This window comes from Mus caroli, chromosome 6, assembly GCF_900094665.2.
Source record: "Mus caroli chromosome 6, CAROLI_EIJ_v1.1, whole genome shotgun sequence".
NCBI classification, from domain to species: Eukaryota; Metazoa; Chordata; class Mammalia; order Rodentia; family Muridae; genus Mus; species Mus caroli.
The window spans coordinates 68,973,020-68,989,396 of record NC_034575.1 but is presented as its reverse complement, the minus strand read 5'-3'; the positions used below and the strand labels follow the sequence as shown (position 1 = coordinate 68,989,396).

The 16,377-nt window shown below is 45.0% G+C and overlaps 1 protein-coding gene and 1 long non-coding RNA gene across 5 annotated transcripts in view; one reads left to right on the top strand and one right to left on the bottom strand.

Annotated features, from left to right (window-relative positions):
- St3gal5 (ST3 beta-galactoside alpha-2,3-sialyltransferase 5) overlaps positions 1-16,377 on the bottom strand; it is a 56,566-nt gene that overhangs the window by 30,843 nt on the left and 9,346 nt on the right. The gene's annotated exons all lie outside the window — the stretch shown is intronic.
- On the top strand, positions 227-3,318 carry LOC110296139. The gene is made up of 5 exons (XR_003836924.1): positions 227-390; positions 488-589; positions 1,543-1,610; positions 1,835-2,223; positions 2,452-3,318. It is a non-coding gene; the product is annotated as an uncharacterized LOC110296139 (long non-coding RNA).

The following is a 16,377-nucleotide window of genomic DNA, read 5'->3' as shown; positions in this document are numbered from 1 at the left end:
CTGCCTGCCTCTGCCTCCCAAGTGCTGGGATTAAAGGCTGCACCATGGCCCTGGCTATTTACTTTTCAAGGTTAAGCCTAAAGCAAGTGACTAAAAGCAAGCAAAGTTTATTACTTTGTATATACTTAATAGATATTGGTCCTTAAAACTTTCTAAAGGTCTGCTGAATTTGGAATTTAGAATGTTTAATGTAAAAGAGCTTACCATGACAGAGACCCCAGCTCCTAGTAGTAGAAGCCAGATGAAGGCTTCTAAAGATGACGGAACATGACACCTTCATCTGGATTCTGGTAACCTTAACCACTGGGCATAACTGCCTCATGCCTCGTCTGCCATCAAACTGTGGCCACTGTTGAGTTGATTGCTGTACTCTTGCCTGGTCAAAGTAAGGTCAGCTGGGAACAGAACTCAAGTCCATTGAAAGAACCACAGGGTAAGGTCAGGCCCCACAAATTCCTCACCTGTCCTCCACATAAAATTCTCTCAGATCTTCTGGGCCTGGTGACTGAAGACCAATGTTGGCCTGAGACCTCGGCCTCCCCCAAAGCCATCGTTGCCACAGAGCCTAGGGTGACCATCTCGATAATGAGTAAGTCTCTGTCATTTTAATCGGAACATAAACCATTTAGATACTTTCTGCTACAATGTATCCTTCTCGGATCTCTGCTGGCATTGATGGCTAGGCTAACTGTAGCTCTGTCAGTTTAACGGCAGCAGGCAACGGGCTCCTCCCTGCAAGGCTGCAGCAGCCTAGAGAGTTCACTTCATATGTAAAAACTAGGCCTTGCTGTTTCTAAAGCTACTAAGTCTCCAGTTGGGAAAGGTAGATGGGGTTTCCTTGCCAACAGGCTTCAAATTAAAGGACTAACCGGTTTCAGATGTAGCTATTTACTGTTCTTTTACTCAAAGCACTTGCTTTGCAATGGCTGCTCTCAGCAAAAACCATTTGTGCCTGTAGTAAATGACTAGATGGATATCGGGTTTAAAGTTTATGTAAGTTCTGAGGGTCTAAGATAGTGTTCTAAGGTGCAGAGAGGTCTGAGAATGTGAAGGCTTAAGTTCAGAGGATCTAAGAAAGTGACTTAGGGCGTTCGTTGTAAAGGTTTAAGAGAATGATTTAAGGTATATGAAAAATGGGAATGTTTCATATTTCTTTACCTCTCTGTTCTTGTTATACAAAGATTTCAAAAGTTCAGAGTTTTAACACTGATCAGTGGAATTCTGACAGGTGGTAGAGCACTGATCGTTATTATAGTCACAAGGAGTTTAAATTTTATTTGGTTGTCTTCTAAGTATAGACTTAACGGTGCTTCTCACTGGCTAAAATTGTCTCTGTCAAATCTATATGTCCATCCCACTGGACAGAGGAGAAATAAATGTTCATCTTTTTTAACCTGAAACATAGCTTTTGCTGATTCAAAGGTGGGAATCTACTCCAGCTGTCTTACAGACACCTGCTTGCTGCTTTTTCCACAATGTAGATTTCACTACAGATTACAAACAGTGGCAATGCTTATATATCTAAAACTTTTCTCTCTTTAGGTAGACTGAAAAATCCTGGAAGCTCAGGGAGTCTAAGGAGTCCTAAGACTTGAATCTACCTCCCACAGGTCAAAAGGACTCCAGATAAGAACCACATAAGTCTCCCCACACCTATCCCTGAGGACGGGGTGGGTCTCTCTCTCCTTCTCCCCCTCTCTCCCTGCTTCCCCTATCTCTGCCTTGAGACTCTCTCCTTCCCAATTACTAGGACTATAGGCCTAAAAGTTCCAAGTGTAAGATTTTCCTTTAAGTTTCTTAAACTTTAACTTCTAGCTTGTATCTGTCTCAGCAGATTTCCACGGAGACAGATTTCGGGTGACAGGTACCACCCAGTAATCAGCTGCAGACTACAGACTGATCCAGATGGCTTTGAGCCCTGGACTTGCTGAAAGCTGACGTGGACCAAGCCAGCTGATGTGGATTGCTCCCTGTCTCTCCAGCTGGGTCAGCTCACCAGATGCTCCTAATGAATGCTCCATTCCCTGAATCTGAGGACGACATCTTAATTTCAGCATGAAGTAGTTAAAGAGAGTAGAGTATGCCACCCTGTGTCCTCCTCAACAGGCTGTGATGTTAGGTCAAAAGGACCTGGCACAGGAGACAAAATGGCTACCTATCTCGCCCACTGGCATACCAGGAAAGGTACTTGTTGAAAACAAATAGACTCAGATCTATCAACAGGTAGGTTAACTAGCTGAAACTGGTCTACAATACAATAGGATACCTGACCTGCTTTAGACAGAACAAGGAGGTATTGTGTGGCTTTAAGAGAAAAATTATTTCTATAACTGTTAGAGATAATCTGGCTGTCCTAAAATAATTAAGGAAATAAATATTGCAAAAAAAAAAGGGGGGGTGAAGGAGGGGCCTGTGATGACATAAATGACCTGTCCCCATTCTCATTTTCAGGCTCCTCCTGGATAGTAACTGATGTCAGCCAATGCAGGGCCTTTGACCTTTCTGTTTCTACTAATTACTGTTGGCCCTTGCATCATTAATGCCTTAACTTGATGATATTCTCATCTGGGTACCATTAAGCTGATGGTTATTAGAGCCCAATGTAAACAGGTACCTGCCACAGAGTCGAGGATTTGACTCAGGATACAACCCGAGGGGGATTGACTCAGCACCATTTTCTGGGAACCTCAGAATATTCCTGACCAGAGTCCACCACCTTGGCCAGTATTTAATTAAAGCTTGCTTCAAGTTTGGCTCAAGATATTGTGGTAGTGGTCTTATTCTCAGCCAGTGGGATTATTAATACAAGGTCACAGGGTGGAGCTGTTGCTACCCCGCCTGGACTTCAGGATGATAAAGAAGACACCTATTTAAGCAGCTGCTAATCCTTAAGTGCTATAACCTGCAGTTCCCAGGGGGAAAAAAAGGCCACACAGCTGTGTTGAAGATTCTAAACCAGCTATGGGGTTTGAACTTTAGAACTTGGGAGAGCTGGAAAGCTGTTGATCCAGAATCCAGATTATCTTGGGCTATCTTAATAACCCCCACTAGTCACTGAACACCCATGTTCTACATCTGAACTATTAACTCACAACCAACTTAAGGGCTAACACTGTCATCACACAGTATCTAAAACCTGCAGCAGAGATGTCCCCACTCTGCTGTACCCTACCTACTATGTGATGGGTAAATTACTTTAATAATTCATGAGCTTCTTTTGTGTCTATAAAAACTTCACATAATTGTTTCCATGTTCCCATTGCTTCCTGGGCCTCAGTTGGCTGTCCCACATTCTCTTGGAGGTGTGTCACAGTTACTTTCCGCTGTCAACATGACACAAACTTAAGAGTCATTTGGGAAGAGGGAACCTCAACTGAAGCACTGTCTCCAACAGACTGGCCTGTGGGCATGTTCTCAACTGTCCGCTGATGCTGGAGGGAGCAGGCACTGTGAATTGTGCCATTCCTAGGTAGGTGGGCCTGGGCTGTATTCACACACTGAGAAAGCCACAGGGTTAACTAAGTCAGTAAGCAGCATCCGTCCATGGTTTCTGCTTCAGTTCCTGCCTTCATCTCCTGACCTGGCTTCCCTTCATGTTGGGCAGTGAGATTAAATAAATCCTGTCCTCCCTAAGTTGATGTTGGTCATGGTGTTTATTACAGCAACAGAGTAATACCTAAGAGTGTTAGGTATCAATTAAGCAAAATTGTATCCTAGCTCATATGGACATCAATGGCTATTATGATAAATTAACATATTTAGTAATATATTTCTATATTTAGCTTTTCTATCTGAAAGGCTAAATATACTCACCCCCCCCATCTTCTTGGGGATTGAACCCAGGGCTTCTCATACTATGTGCTTTATCTACTGAGCTACCCATCCTGGGCCTCAAGCTGCACCCCATTACTTGGTTTACTTTCTCTCTTCCCCTTTGCAGGCAGGATTTCACTACGTAGCTCAGGCCCACATCGAACTGGCAACCTTCCTGCCTGAACCTCCCTAATGCTGGGGCTGGAGGCTGTACCACCACACCTGGCTCGACTTTTGTCATTTTCCTTGTGGATAATGGATTCTTTGATTCTAAAAGGGTAAAACCCTTTTTATCTTAAGCTGACATTCTTGCTCATCCTAGCACTCAAGAATCTGAGGCAGGTGGACTGTCAGGTCAAGGGCAGCCTCTCCTACACAATAAGACTCTGTTACAAACATAAGTAAACTGACACGCAAGTTATTTCATTCTTTTTTTCTTTTCCCTGCTTTAAACAACCTGTCCCTTAACTCCAGGTCGTCGTCGTCGTCGTCTTCGTCGTCTTTGTCTTCTTCCTCTTTCTCTTCTTCCTCTTCTTCCTCCCTCCTCCTCCTCCCTTCTCCTCCTCCTCTTCCTCCTCCTCCTCCTTCTTTTTTTTTTTTTTTCCAAGACAGGGTTTCTCTGTGTAGCCCTGGCTGTCCTGGAACTCACTTTGTAGACCAGGCTGGCCTCGAACTCAGAAATCCACCTACCTCTGCCTCCCAAGTGCTGGGATTAAAGGCGTGCGCCAACACTGCCCAGCCTCAACTCTAACCAGGCAGATATTCTACCAATTCTAGACTGAGAATATTTCATATCATAGTGTATCATTCTACTTGAAATACACTAAAACAAACAAACAAACAAACACAAAAAACCAAACCACCAGTGCCAAAGACCTGATTAGGAAAACTTTGCTGAAGACAAATGAAAAGTTACAACAGCCAGGACCCTGAGACGTTTTCAAGCACAACTGTACGGTCAGCCTAGGGGAGCAGTGAGTGCTTATAGGCTGTTCTAGTGGAGTCTGGAAGACGCAAGGAGCACCAATGGATACACAGACAGTGGAGCTTGCAGAAGGAAGAAACAAGACTCATCAGGGCCAGACAGCAGCCAATCCTGTGCTATTATGGCCAAGAATCTGGCTTTACTCACCCCACTGTTCTGAGAACTGAGAGAAGCTAAACTTAAGAAGATAATGGTCTAACTCTTGGCAGAACTTTCAAGGCAGAATGGTGATATCCTGGCTGATGCAGACAGAGCAGCTGTAGCTGACAGATGAGCAGTACTTGCAGAGGCTGGGAGAATATCAAAGGGTTTCCTCGGGGTTAGCACATCTGATACACCTGAGGTCCCATGGGGGTCTGGCTACACATTAAGCTGGCATCAAAACTTGACAATGTCAAGCCATCCCCCACATGGTATCGGCGTTGATGGTACCACTCCATAGGCAAAAGCCTGAAAAAGAAATCCCAATTCGTCCTCAGGACGAATCTGCAGGTGCTGCGGTAGTAGAGCTGGAGGGGTGGGCGCATCCCAGTCCATTGGAGCCTGTTAGATTTCATCACGAGCTCTAGAAGTTGGATCTGGAGTCACGGGGTTTGGTATTTACCCTGCTAGATGTTGGATTTGTTTTTCTGGGGTTGTTTTATGCCATCCTCTTATTTTGAAATGGGAATGTTTATTTTGTCCCAATATATAGCTTGCTTTTTTTTAAATTTTATTTTATAGATGCCATTGTGAAGAGACATTTCTTAACGTGTTGGGATTTTTAAAGATGTAAGAGTTGTTCAGGTTGGACAAGTTTATGAGATTAACAAGAGACTTTAAGGACCTGGGGTGAAAGGATATGGCTTTAAAATGATGTATTGTCTTGTCAAGCTGATAAGATAAGGGATAGTTAGATGGCGCTGGCCTTTGAAGCTTCACTAACAACTTCTCATAGAACAGGCTTATCTTTGAAGGTGTCTATGGGGGATTATCTTAATTATAGTAACGGAGGTGGGGACCTACCCACGGTTCACTAGGCAAGAGATGCTGAAATGCCCGAGAGTGGAGACTGCTGGCTGAGCACCCGCCTGGGTTTGTTTCTCTCTGCTCTGACCACCGCTCTATGTGCCGTGGCATGCCGGAACTACCCCCTCCCAGGGGCAGCTGCTTAGGTTTATATGCCCTTCCTATACAGACACTTGTGCACTTCGGGGCATGGCATTCAGGCTTCCTTACTTTTCAAAATACGATTTGTCTCTTGTCTCCCTCACATGAATATAGTTTCTTCAGGTCTAGCCTATAGTGTCTCTCCAGGGCTCCCTCCTAAGTGCTTGGCTCCCTCGGGCATACCAATTTAACCCTATCCTTACTCAGGCGACTGGACCACAGCCTCTCCTTTGTAGCTTCACTAACCATTTCTCATAGAACAGGCTTATCTTTGAAGGTGTTTTTCTACTCATACCCAAAAGTGTGATGGGTTTTTAGGAGGCTATGTGTTTGATAGGAAAACATTTCTTATTAAAGTCCGGGGAAGAAATGTAACTAAGAGCACTTGCTGCTCTGGCAAAAGACTTGTCCAATGGCTCACAGCTGCCTGTAACTGAAGCTGAAGGGACTGACACCGTCTTCTGACCGCCTCAGGTAACTGCATTTTATCATGCATAGATACACACACACACACACACACACACACACACACACACGAGTACAGAAGGGGAAGAGGGAAAGACAGAGGGGGAAGGGAGGGAGGGAGAAGTGAAGGAAGGGAGGTGGAGGGTGTCTCAGTGTCTCAGTTAGGGAAGAGACACCATGACGAATGGCAACCTTACAAAGGAAAACATTTAACTGGGGCTGGCTTATAGGTTCAGAGGTTCAGTCGATTATCATCATGGCAGGAAGCATGGCAGCCTGAAGACAGACATGGTGCTAGAGAAGGAGCTGAGAGTTCTACATCTTGATCTGAAAACAGCCAGAAGGAGACTCTCAAAGCCCACCCCAACAATGACACACTTGCTCCAACAAGGCCACAGCTATTCCAATAAGGCCATACCTCCTAATAGTGCCACTTCCTGTGAGCCAAGCATATTCTAACCATTACCTGGGCTAAAATTAAATCTTAAAGTGGGGGGGGGTGAGCCTCTAATTCATATGTATACTATTTCACCTTAAAGAAATTGAACAAAGGCCAACTATGTTATATGTACCACACAAGGCAGCTGGAAACAGAAGGAAACAGGCATAATATCATTGTCTCTACTTCTAGAGGTTAAAAAGATGTCCAAAAGTGAAATTTTCTGAATCAGTGATGGACAAGTGAATTATTATTTATATCATATTGCTATAATCTATTATTATTATTTATATCTTGCTTTATCATTTAAGTTACAGCAACTTAAAGATTACATGCTGTGTAATTCCAAATATTTGCATATATTTTGTTTGTTCTGTTTTTTAAGACAGGGTCTCTCTACATAGCTCTGGTTGTCCTGAAACTCACTCTGTTGACCAGGCTGGTCCTATACTCACAGAGATCTTCCTATCTCAGCCTCCTAAGTGCTAGGGTTATAGAGTGTGCCACCATGCCTATACATACATACATACATACATACATACATACATACATGGGGGTATTACATCAGGGCACAGCTTGAAGGAAGGACTCAGCTCTCTCCTCTCCTTCCATGTGGGTCATGTCACTCAAGTGCAGGGTCATCAGGCATGGCGACCATGCCTTCACCTGCTGAGCCATCTCACCAGGTCCCAATTATCTATTTCTGAAATGAGTGAATTTTAGGAACGGAGAGAAGCTAGTGGTCGCAAGGAGGTAGACGCTGACCAGGATGGAGGCAGGAAACAAGTGAATGTGGATGTACAAGAGCGACGGGAGGAGACCTGAGGATCTTAAAGACTGGCTGAGGGGGCCTAGAGAAGTGACGGGCCTGTGCAGAATGTGCCCCCCAAATGTAACTTCGTGAGATTAAGAACGAGCCTCTACAGACAAAGTAAAATAGATATCTCAAAGCCTTTGTAAAACAACGCAGTGGCAAACTGACCCTATGGATACTTGCTGTCAAAAGAGTAGATGGGGCGCCCACGCACGGAGTGAGAAGGATAAGACTGCATCTGATCTTACCAGATCCTAAAGCATCTACTTCCCTGGCTTGCTGTCTGAATTTAACTTTCCCAAGGACATACCTGTGTGAGTAGAGGTGTCGAGAAACCCATCTCACCCCTCTCCACCTCCGCTGCGTGGGAAGAACAGCAGGCAGGAGCGGCATCCATGAGGGCTTAAATACCGCAGACTGTTTCAAACAGCCTCTGAGTGAGCAAACATGACTGGAGTGAACGTGTCCAGCCAAGGACATGGGGATAAGATCTGTGGGGTGGGAGGTCTGTGAGAAATGGATTTCACCACAGAGAGGAATTAGCCTAGCTGGCTGAACGCTACATTCGCACTGACCGTGAGGTAAGACCTGGGCACACACTACTGCGGTCTCACAGGTGAATGAGGAACCTGGGGGCCCCCCCCGCCCTGAGTGGACCAAGAGGAAGAGGAGGCAGCGACAGATTGACTAAGATGTGATGAAAGGAATGTGGTGATGAAAGAGAGCACACCAAAGATCCGTGTCCCACTCACAGGGAGAAGCAGGCATGAGTGTCAGGCTTTGTGTAGCTTAGGGTGGCGATGAACCTGACGTGACAGGTGATCAGATGCCAGGGCCTAGGAGGACGATGGGATGTGGACTGTGGTTTGACAGTGTCTGTCCTGACAGCCAGCCTTCCTCCACGGAGCCAAGGGAATTAAGTTGCAAGGCGTTTTTTTTCCCAGTGTGTCTGCACTACCAGTTACTATCCACACATGGGAAAAATAAGAGACAGCTGCTAGAAAACTTTTGTGATTTTGTAAACTTGTAGTGGAGAAAAGACAGCATGGCGGATAGGCTTCCTGCAGGGGAGCAAAAGAAAGATTGAGTGTGCACCTTAAACTTCCTAGTAACAACTGCAAAACTCATCTAGTTCTGGCAGAAGTAGATGTGGATGGGGCTGGGCACATGAAGCTAACAAGCTCAGCCCAGAGACCTAGCTACTGTGGGGGCAAGAACAAATGCCTGAGAATGGTCAAGAAGGAATGGTGCTGGGGTGCAGTGCAGACAAGAGGAAGGCAGGACTGGGGTCTGTGCTGGCACAAGCTAGGCACCTGAGAGGAGGGAGCCTCCACTGGGAATGTGCTTCCGTAACACCGGGCTGTAGGACATTTCCTTACTTAGTGATTGGTGAGGAAGGGCCCAGCTCATTGTAGGTGTTGCCATCCCTGAGCTGGTGGTCCTAGATTCTATTTAAAAAGCAGGCTGATAAAGCCACGATGAGCAAGTCTGTAAGCAGCACTCCTCCAAGGTCTGCATCAGCTCCTGCCTCCAGGTTCCTACCCTGCCCGAGGTCCCATCCTGACTTCCTTTGATGACTGTGATGGTTATTCTTGGTTGTCAACTTGACCATATCTGGCATTAACTAAAACCCCTAAATGGGACACAAAATTCCAGTGAGGAATTTTGCTTAATCTGAAGTGGGAAGATCTACTTCTAATCTGAAGACACACCTTTAATCTAGATCTTTTGAAGCAGAAAGACTTGGCCTCTAATCTGGGCCATGCCATCTGCAGGAAGCCTATGTAAGAAGGAAGGGTTTGCTCTTTGCCTGTTTCCTTTTGACTTGCTAAGAAGTCTTCATCGCCCTTAGAGTCAATTTCTTAGAGATTCAAGTATATACTGAAGACCAGCCGAGACATCCAACCTCATGGACTGCACAAATACTGGACTCTCCGACCTTCTAGTTATAGGCAGCCATTGTTAGGTTAGGTAGACCACAGCCTATAAGCCATTCTAATCGATCATTCATATATATAACATATATATGTATATATTATTGATTGATTATTTATTTATTTAAATTCTGTTACTCTAGAGAACCCTGACTAATATAATGAACAGTGATGTGAAAGTGTAACTGAAATAAACCCCAAGTTACTTTTGTTTTTTGTTTTTCCCCAAGTTACTTTTGTTTTTCCCCAAGTTACTTTTGGTTTTGATGTTTCATCACTTCTGTGGTGACTCTAACAGCAGAGCTGTCTGGGGTTTTCTGTAAGTTATGTATGCTGCTTGCCGGGGTAAAATTTCTACAGTAAGGGAGGAAATAGGTAGGTCTAGAACAGACAAGGCTCTAGATAAGGATAAGGAAGGTAAGAGATAAGGTCCCTACAGTGATAAAAATCCCAATGAGGAAGACCAGTGCTCAGACTTCACTTGGAGAAAACTACCTTGAGGAAGTTGAACAGATGAAAAAAAGAAGTATTAAGGTAAAAAAAAAAAAGCTTTGAAGGATGTGGTAGCTTACACCTGCAATGTTAGCAACCAGGGGGCAAAGGCAGGAGAATTACCTGCTTGGGGTACAATCTGAAAAATCTGTCAAAAAAAAGGGGGGGGGTAAGGATAAATTTGGTAGCTTTGTGGGGTTTAGATAGTTCTGGAACTCTCATCATCTAAGTTGAATAGTTCCTGGACAAATTTTTAAATTGCGTAACCCAGGAGCAGGGGCCACCATAGAAGCCCCAATGCATCCCCAGGAAAGGGTAATTTGTCAGTTAAGTTTCACTGGTCCTGCCAATGTACACGGTAAAGACATGGAGACATAACCACGGCTGAGTCCCTGCTTTGGATACCAACCTTCCAAGAAGGTAACATGATCTCGGAGAGAGGGTGCTGTGTCTGCGCTGAGCAGGGCAGTCTGCAGCTGTCAGTGGGCAGGCAAGGCAAGCAGCAGCACTGGGGTTAGCGAGCGGGGGCTGCGCTGTAATAGGCGCCAGTAAGTTCTAAATGAAAGTCTCTCCTAGCCTCACCCCAAAGGGAGAGGCAGCTTGAGCAATGATGGACAAAGATGCTTCTTGCTTGCTTCAAAATGGAGCCCCATGGAAGACACCATGCTGAGTGAAATAAACTGAATACAGAAAGACAAATCCCATATGTGCGATTCTTAAAAAATAAAAAACCCTCAAGAGTACAGACAGAGAGAATTCAATAGCAGTTACAACAGGCAGGAGCAGGATAGGCATTGGGGGACTGAGAAGGAGGGCAAGGAAGCAAAACAAAGCAGAAGAAGTGCCATCCCGAAGGAAACTGGCAACAGGCTTGGCGGAAGGTTGGACACTGTCCCTTCAAGTCTAAAAATCCAAAATTCTTATTTGTTTTTATACTTTATTTCTGAAGCTTGCCACAGAAAAACCTGATCTTTCTCTGTTTCTATTATCTCTTTCCAAAGCATGTACTTGCGATTTGTTACCACCAAATTATCCTTACTTTTCTTTTCTCTTTATTCATCCTTTCTGGACTCTTTCAGAGGTAGAATCAGTTGCTATGCCAAGCTGGACCAGAGACTAATATTTTCTATTCCTTGACCTTTTTTTTTTTTACAAAATTAACTCTTTATATGTGAGATGAAAAAAGTTGTCTAAATAGTTAATGATTTTTATAAGAATTAAATGAGATAATAATACAACTGAAAACCTGACCCAATGCCCTTCGAAGCTTGTGTTGTGGGCAGTTCACTGGTGCATGAGGGAGCAGGTACTCAGAGGTGACAGAGCACAGGCTGGAACTTAGGACCGTTTGAGTTCGTAGAGGGAACGGCTGCAGAGAGCACAGCTCACCTGATCACAGAGCTCTGCTTTTCAGCTCGGTTTCCCCTGCCACCCTGGCTATGTTAATTTGGGGAATACTTAGCTTTCAAGGCTCAGGCTGACAAATTAAATTAGGCTGCAAACATCAGCTGTCTCTCTGTGCCGCACCAGACTCAGCAGGCATTGCAACAAAAATTAATTGCTGAAAATCTATGGCAATCACCCAGAACTGATAAAAACCAACTTGTAATATTGCTGCTCAAAATTAACAGATTCTAAGGTTAGTACTTCATCTGAGGCCTGAGACAGAGGCATTCCCTTTTAGGACTATTTCTGGTTATGTTATTTATCTAATTATATTTTGTTATCCAGAAGAACAACTGCCCTGTTGCTGCTTAGACTATTCCCTTTTAGTAACTTGGGTTAGGGGAAGGAACAGAAAGCAGATGGAAATAAAATGAACAAGTATAGGTACCTAATGTACCATGTGAGGGCTGAAGCTAATAATACCAGCTGGGTGTGGTGGCACATGCCTATAACCCTGGCACCGGGGAAGCTGAAACAGGAGGATTGCTGCAAGTGTGATGCAGATCCTGGGGTATACACCAAGTTCAAGGCCAGCCTGAACCTGTCTCAGAAAAACCCAAATCAAAACAATTATTTAAAGTAGGTCAAAATGTATGAGGGGCTCTTGTTAGAGACGTGTGTTACAGGCACTCCAATCACAGAGAAGGGGGCTGCAAGATGACAGATCCACTCACTGGCTTTATTACAGAGACCACTTTCCTGTCTACTTACTGCAGAACCTGTTGTAAACCTCACAGAGCCGCTATGAAATGGCTCAGAAGCACACCATGCCTGTGCCTTACACAGGCATGGCTTTGGATGCTCTTGATTTCTAACTTCTTTCTCCACTTTAGAAATCAACCCACTCTTCCTTGCTCAAGTGATTTCCATCCCCACACAATCTAGGTAGCTAACCACAGGCTTGCTTTAGCATTGCAACACACACACACACACACACACACACACACACACACACACACTTACTTAGAATCCTAGCCTGTAACAACACAGAGATAAGGTCTTCTGCATCATTTTTCCACTTTGGTGCCGACATATTCAGCTCCACAGTTGGTGGGGAGGGTTGGTCCCATTTATCATCAGACATTCAGCCGCACCTCTAGACCACTCCTCCTCCTGCTCCTCCTGTGTGTCAATCAAAAGTGTCTCTTGTGGACACAAAGAGGAGGCAACTCACAACCACCTATAACTCCAGTTCCAAGGAATCTGAGGTACTCAGGCCCCCATGGGCACCTGAACAAACTTGGTGCACATAAAGTGACATAGGCAAGTACAAATACACATAAAAATAAATAATAAATAGTCCTTTTAATAAAATTTTATTTCCTGGGCCAATAGGATAGCTCACTATGGAAAGACATTTGCCTCGAAGCTTAAAGTCCTGTGTTCAACCCAAGGCCCGCATGGTGGAAGAAGAGGCTCCCGGAAGTTGTCCTCTGGCCTCCAAACTCCTGCCATGGCACTCATGCCTACACACACACCGTCTCAATAAAATGTAGTAAGATTTAAATGTCCCTAGATGTTACCACATGTCCCTGGGGGAACAAAAGCACCCTGGCACTGTTGGTACAGTTAATGATACATATTAATATTCCAACATATTCCTCACAGAAGAGTCAAGAAAGGTAATCAGACTTACATGCCAGGCTACAATAAAGAGGAAAAACTAATGACAACCTCCCTCCACCACCTCAGCCAGGGCTTTGCAACCACACCTTGAACAAGAGCCACTTGAGGCTATAAAGCATGCAAATCCCTATTTCGTGCCCAGAATGTGACACCTGACTGGATTAGATGCGGGCATTCAATATCTAAGATTCTGTGCAGGGGTTGAAAATGCACAATTTCAAGAGATCTTGGTTTATCAGGTCCTTACCTGTCAATGGTATACAAGACAACTAACTCGAATTGGTCTGAGCCCACACACAGGTGGGCTGAACAAAGCAGGCTAAGAGTGGGTGCACAGCAGTGGGAGGAGAGCACCCACTCACAGATCCAGCTGATGGTTGTTGCGTGCTTCACCCATCTCAGTCCCATGTCACTATCTTCCTTTCCCACATCCACAGGGTGGACAGGGCCTAATCCAACTTTCACAAGCAGTTACCCCCACAAACCACAGAAAGTGCTGTCACTGAGTTCCCTCCAACACCTCCCTCCATCACTTCAGCCAGGGCTTTGTAACCACACCTTGAACAAGAGCCACTTGAGGCTATAGAGCATGCAAATTTCTATATTTCATGCCCAGAATGTGACACCTGACTGGATTAGATGAGGGCGTCCATTTTCAAGCAAGCTCCCTCGTGTAATGTGGGCACAGTGCTTTAAAAATAAATCCTCCTTTTAAGCAAGTTTTCCACAGCATAGATAGACACATGGGATAAACAGGTTCCGGCCTGAAGGCTGTCCAGACTCTACAAACGGAGCCAAGAAATAAGGGTCGGTCTGCTATGAAGAACAAAACCACTGTTGTGAGAATCTGCAGCCTCCTGTTGTGGCCAATTAACCCTTCATGATTCACTTTAGTCCACACCAGTGAGATTCCCTCTGGTGTGAAGGGGAAGATATTACCATCACTCAGTCCTCTGCTCTTTACAAGGTTAAAATATTAAGATGATGAATTCTGAACGCTTGGAATACTTTCTAAAACCACTCATTCTCTAAAGTGAGAAATGTGACTCATGGGCACAGATGGTGCCTCTCCAATATCTTACCCAATACTCCCTGGGGCTTGCCTTTCTTGCCTTCCTCGATTAAGACCCTTGATAAAACAGCTTATCACCTCTCAACCTGCTCATTTGCTTTGCTGCTTGACTGCCCTGTGCTGGAGATAGCCAGACATCAGTCGATTTACCTGTGTTCCACACTAATGTAGGAGATCGCTAAGTGAGAGTTCTGTCCCTATGTATGAACTCAGGAGCCTAAAATAGTGTCACTATGCAAAAGGCACCGAACAGGCACTGCTTGCCCAAAGGGACTGATTGAAGCATGAAGGGATGACCACCAGCTTGCACTGGTCACTCAAATTCACCTGTATTCCTAATCACCAAATCCAAACACAACCATCACTGTATGTTTCTTTTCTATTCTAATCTATCTATCTATCTATCTATCTATCTATCTATCTATCTATCTACCTGTCTGTCTTTGTTTTTTTGGAGTCAGGATTTCTCTGTGTAGCCCTGAAACTTGCTCTATAGTCCAGGCTGACCTCCAACTCAGAGTCCCGCCTGCGCCTGCCTCTGCCTCCCAAGTGCTGGGGTTGAAGGCGTGCACCATTACTCCTGGCTCACAGGATGTTTCTTAAGTGTCCAGGTTGTACATAAGACCCTTGAATGTGAGATGAGGAAGGCACAGGCAAACCGATCAATGGCTGTCCCACATACCAGCAGGGACAGGCCTGGGAGCAAAAGCAACTGGATCTGTCTGGTGCTGTCACCTTCCTCAGAACAGGGAAGAGTAGAAATGCTCAACTATTTGTCAATTTGATGTGGGCCAAGTCATGGTTGGAGTAAGTTTTCTAGTTGCAAAAATTCAGGTTGGGCAAAACCTTTCTGTTGCTTGTCTTCCTTCTTGGGATGTTAGAATCTTCACTTGTCTGACTTTCCAAAGAAAGAACAGTAAATAGCTTGGCTAGTTGAATGGGCACTAAAATGTTGGGGCCAGGGAGGGAGAGAAAGGAGTAGTCTAAAGACCCCCCCCCAAAAAGGAAAGAGTGGACAGGATTTTTTTAAGTTCCAACACACAGAGAGAGAGAGAGAGAGAGAGAGAGAGAGAGAGAGAGAGTACAACAATGTTTATTTTGGGCTGGGCTTGAGGGCAGACAGCCATGAACGGTGGAGAAGAGAATGGTCTGGCTGGGAAGGAAAGGTAGAAAAGAGGGATAAAAATTCGTATCAGTTTCCCTTCCTCTGCTGACCGGAGCGCTGCAGTCTCTGCAGAGGGAAGCTGCAGACAGAGCAAGACCTGTGAGCTTACCCACCATAAACCATTACAGGCCCCAACTTGGAGATCCTCCTTTGAATCCAAGAACTGGTTCCCATCACTACCTTTCCACAGAGGAACCCAGCTGGAAGTACAAAAGATTCCTCAAACTGGATTTTAAAATGTTGGGGGTGGGGGCAGCACAAACTGGAATCAGTCTGGAGGGGGTGGAGGATAGAAGTTTTGGGGGGAGGAATTGGAAGGATCATCAAAGTACATTGTATGTATGTATGAAATTCTCAAACATTAATAAAAATATTCTGCTTTTGGAAGTGTAAGATTTCTACTGAAATGTACAACTTGGGGTTCTCTCAAGGCACTGGGATACTTTTTTGTTTTGTAGGTCTTGTTTTGGGACAGTATCTTCCCCATTACTCCACAATAATTTCCAATTCAGGATCCTCCCGTTCAGTCTCCCGAGTGCTGGGATCACAAGTGTATGCTGCAATGCCAACAAGGGCAGACCCATCTTTAGTAGGCAAATGTGTGGCTTGTGTCTTATCTACTGTCGAGGACTAGATCACAGCATCTTACAGGGCACAGATGTGTGTTTGGGTTTAAATCCACTTCAAAGTCTGCGTGGGAAACGTCTCTCACAGGACTGTGGTAGGTCTAGTTTAAGTCAGGAAATGGGGAGTAGGGGTGGTCGGAGCTGGTTGACCAGATGCCCCTGAGGCCAGCCACAAACCAGGAAGCCTCTTAGAATATCAACAATAGTGGGCATAGCAGAAAGAACTCTGAGGCCAATGGAGACCAGGTCTTCATTCTGTTTCCTGCAGAGGTCAGAAGGGACAGATGCTGAGGAACGCTCAGCAATCCAGGAAATGAGCAGCAGTGGCCACCCAAGATGCAGCCAGCCATG